This window comes from Myxocyprinus asiaticus, chromosome 5, assembly GCF_019703515.2.
Source record: "Myxocyprinus asiaticus isolate MX2 ecotype Aquarium Trade chromosome 5, UBuf_Myxa_2, whole genome shotgun sequence".
Lineage (NCBI taxonomy): Eukaryota > Metazoa > Chordata > Actinopteri > Cypriniformes > Catostomidae > Myxocyprinus > Myxocyprinus asiaticus.
Window position 1 is genome coordinate 1,491,446 of NC_059348.1, and position 5,131 is coordinate 1,496,576.

The window sequence follows — 5,131 nt, forward strand, 5'->3', positions numbered from 1 at the left end:
GCAGCCTTATGACGGCACATGTATGGAAAGCAAAATTAAAGTCATATGGGGGGGGGGGGGGGGGGGTGAGAGAGTGTGAGTGAGTGAAAAATATATGATATAAAAAGTCACATGCACATAAATAATGGAATAATAGGGTTCAAAACAGTTGTACTATGAATGAAAACTTTAATACAGTGAAAAAGACACTCTGTTAGCATAACATAAATATATATAAATAAATACAATTTCCAACATTCTTTTGAATGTCCATGTACTAAAAGAAAATATTTGATGCCATGAGTGTACCTTCATTTACTATTACTATTATTTTGAATGGCCATAGAAAATGAAGCAATGTGATAATTTTACCTGGTCGCAAAAAGTAGTCCGTTCATTTACCTGATGAACTTTCACCTTTTGCTGACCTTTTATGCTTCGCAGAGCTAATGTGTGCTTCTAAATCACTTGCACCTTTATTAGCAACTGACACATAAGTGCCAGCTTTACATGTCTGCTTTACATTTACATTCTGCTTCCCACGAATCTCGACCTGGATGAAATCTTCTGTAAATTTGCACTTTCGTTTGGGCATTGTTTCCACTCAGCTGTCATTTGCTGCTACTGTCAAGAAACTGTTTGATGCCGAACACAACAGCACTTCACGCGTTCGCGGAGAGATCAACAGGTAGGAATTTGGCCAATAGTTGGTGTGCGAGAAGGCGGGACTTACAAAGAGGGGTTAAAGCAATGCAAATATGCACGCACACACAATGAAGTATTAGACCAGATGCACATCATAATGCAACTAAAGCCGAATCCCGGACATTTTCACAAATTTAGAAATCCCGGCCGGATGCTTTTTTAAGGTCCGAAAAAGAGGACATGTCCGGGAAAAAGAGGACGTATGGTCACCCTAGCTAAATTGCTAATTTGGTACTAGAAAATCACTTGCCATTATATCAAACACAGTTGAAAGATATTTGGTTCGTTAAATGAAGCTTAACATTGTCTTTGTGTTTGTTTTTGAGTTGCCACAGTATGCAATAGACTGGCATGTCTTAAGGTCAATATTAGATCAAAAATGGCAAAAAAGAAACAGCTTTCTCTAGAAACTCATCAGTCAATCATTGTTTTGAGGAATGAAGGCTATACAATGCTTGAAATTGCCAAAAAACTGAAGATTTCATACAACGGTGTACACTACAGTCTTCAAAGACAAAGGACAACTGGCTCTAACAAGGACAGAAAGAGATGTGGAAGGCCAGATGTACAACTAAACAAGAGGATAAGTACATCAGAGTCTCTAGTTTGAGAAATAGACTCCTCACATGTCCTCAGCTGACAGCTTCATTGAATTCTACCCGCTCAACACCAGTTTCATGTACAACAGTAAAGAGAAGACTCAGGGGTGCAGGCCTTATATTGGAAAAGAGTGTTATGGATCTTAACCCCATTGAGATTTTGTGGGATCAGCTAGACTGTAAGGTGTGTGAGAAGTGCCCGACAAGACACATCTATGGCAAGTGCTACAGGAAGTGTGGGGTGAAATGTCACCTGAGTATCTGGACAAACTAACAGCTAGAATGCCAAGGATCTGCAAAGCTGTCATTGCTGCATGTGGAGGATTTTTTGATGAGAACTCTTTGAAGTGCTGGAGCCGATCCCAGCTGTCTCGGCCGAAGGCAGGAAAACACCCTGGACAGGTGGCAGTCCATCATAGTACAAGAATACAGCAACAAGCATATATCATGTTTATTTTATCTGTTCGCCTATTATTTTTATATTCATTTTATTTTTGGATAATTTATCATCTACACGGTAAACACCGCAGGTTTCATGAAGGCACAAGCTGTCACATTTAAAAGCAAGCACTCAAGCGTCTCACTAGCACACTATTTCATGTTTCAAGTCATTTCAAGTTCATTTTGATTTGGACGTGACCAAAAGTGCTGTTGTCCATGTCGGTTAGTTGTTTACTGTGCAAATAGTTTCTCCATGGACATCAGTTTGTCCCATTCATAGCAATCTGTGGAGACCTGCTTCGTGGATGAGCTCTCTAGAGGCGGGCACTATATTGATTGATTGACAGCGTATTGAACAAAGTCTCCCCTCACGTGACTTTTCACAGTATTCGGTGGGTACCCCCAAACACACACATATACGCCACGCTTTAGCAGGTGAATGAGATCGCAATGAGCTGAAGGGAGGCTTAAAGACACTGCATCCCTCTGAAACTTTATCCACTGGGTGTCGATATTTGACAGAATATGACTGCTATACACATTATTTGAGCTCACATTTCATAATATATTATTAATTTATTTATGTACATTCGTTTATTTTTCTCACCCAAATTTTTGAGGAAACATTGCCTCCATTGCTTCTGGTGTGTGTGTGTGAGAGAGACATTGTTCTTTAGTAGTGATGGTGATTTTGACTCCTCTCAGTCACTTGAGTGTATTGAATCCATTCACCAAAAAGATTTATTCATTGACCATTTCTGCAAATTACGCCATTTGTGCCAGATGGTGTCAAATTACCGTCTTTTACGTTTTGATCGAGAGTCATTCACAAGTCTAATTATCCTTAATTACAATTTGCATGTCTATATTTCTACTGAGAGACTTCAGCACTGCAGAGTAGGGCTGGGCGATAAAACAATATTTATATTTATTTAAAAATAATATCAATGATAAACTGTTGAGTAATTTTCAATATTTAGCCTATGTTCTCCATCTAGATGATCGGATCTGGTATGTGTCGCTAAAAATGCAAGCAGTTCGCAAAGTAATACACACAACTAGCTAACTAGAATCACAGACATGAAATCAGCCTGTTAGGAAGTATTAGCAGGCAGCTAATGTCATGGAAACCAATCAGGCTCTTTAGCTAGCAGCTAGCTATCCGGCTAATTTAATATCATTGTGTAGCAAACAATACAGCACTGACAATGCAATACAGCTTTTGACCAACACAACATCAACACCTTGCTGTTTATTTATGTACTATTAGTTCAACAAAAAGAACATTTTCTTCTTCTGGTGATGTTTATTACCGGTTGACAATCCAGTTCATGGTGCATTTCCGCCACCTACTGAGCAAGTGTGTCACAAGGAAGTCTTTCAGTGGAGTTGAACATCAGCTGAAGATAATGAAATTGTCTAAATGTAATCAAAAAGAGGTCACACACTTTATATAGGATTAAATCCTAAACTGAATGTACTTTAAAGGTAGCTTACCCTGTGGAGTTTACTTGTAAACAAACAAGTTATGTTTAATTCATTCTTGAGGTCTAACAAATATGTGAATTGCAGTTCTGCCCCGTTAATGATATAAAATGTATATTGTGATAAATATCGATATCGAACGATATGAAGAAAATATTGTGATAATTTTTTTTGGCCATATCACCCCTACTGCAGAGTGTTTAAGCATCATAAACTTTTTCCCACAAATGACAACAAAGCATATCTATCATGCTGTGAACACAACTGTTATCAAGCTATACAAAAAAGACAACAATACTAGCCTAAAAAATAATTATGAGTTTCGATAACGTCCGCATGTCATTGTAATATGCGGTCACCACTCACTTTTATTCATAAATAATCCGGCTCCTTTTCTTGTTGAACAAGATTGACGAACTGAACAAACGACATGCAGCTCCTCCTCTCGTTCAGCCAAACAGCAGATCCTTGTTCATGAAGGAATGTACCAGTATATTCAGTTCATTCATGAATCTATCTACGGAGGATGGGATACACAGCACAGAGAATTTGAGGATGATTTGTTGCCGGCTTAAGCCTGCGTCTATGGAGGCGCAGATAAAAATTATAATAAGCGTAACTCATAAAATTAAAAACACATTAAAAAAATATATTGCAAAAACCATAAAAAGAGTCAAGCAAAATAATCAGAATTAAAAACAAAATGTTTTCCTTGGTTACAACACTCTGTTGTTTGCTCTCTCCAACATTTTTATGCTCATATTTCCATTTTATGTACACTTACACTGTGTTTTTCTTCACTTGCACCTCCAAATTTTACAGGCAGAGTTTCATGCAAATCAGGGTGGGGTTTTGCATCACCACTGGTCCACTAGTTCTAGATGGACAGCTCTACTCTACTCGAATGGATAATTTGAATGGTAATAAAACTGACAGGAAAAATAGCTATGTATTTTAGGAATTGTGGTAAAGGATACATGTTTATATTTATCTTAGTTAGTTTTGGCTTCATTATGTGAAATGCAAAGAAATATCAAGCATAAAACTACCTTCATTGCACTGGTTAAGTAGACCAAACAAGTATAGCTTATGTGCATGTTTAGAAATCTTTCTATGAAATGTTTTACTGTCACCCCGCCTTTTACTTCTGCAACCACTAATTTTAAAGTCTTTTAGCTTTACAGAGTAGAGCCCATAAAGGGTCAAGGTAGTGGGGAAAAAAATGTGTTGGGTGGGGGAAAAAAATAAGCAAATGCTTTTGCGTTCTCTCGCAAAACTTTGCGTTCCCCCGTGATTTTTTGCGTGCTCTCGCAAAACTTTTGCGTTCTCTTGCAAATTATTTTGCCTTTTCTCGCAAAATGTACATCATAACGACAGTCTTCTGCTAGCTCTCCTATGTGTATTCCAGCTTTTGAGTTCAACAAGAAGAGAAAACCAGTGCAATGAAAGAGTGAAGCCCAAAAGACAACACTTAGGCAATGCACAAATCGTAACCTTCAGTTGATGAATGTGTGAAAATAAAGACAACACAGTTAAAATTACATTAAATGCGAGTGGTCTAATTGAAATGGAATGCTGTGGCACACAACTGAATCACATATTATTATTGTTTTTGTTGTGATGGTGTTTCCCTCTCCATTAATAAAGCAATAAATGTTTCATTATGTGTGGTGACTGAAGGTTCTGGGCTTTAAAATAACTGCAGTTCGGAACTCACTTTTAAATCATTTGTATTTGTAACAACACTTTAGTTTAGCAAGCATGATTGCTCTCCCTTCGGAGTGCACTGTGGAGGCATCATTTACGCAGTTTGGTGTCAGTGTTGAATGATTGACTCACTCATAACACAATTGTTGCCATCTGCTGGCGCATGATAAATGGCCACAAAAACAAACACATACATACAAAATAACAGTGGATAT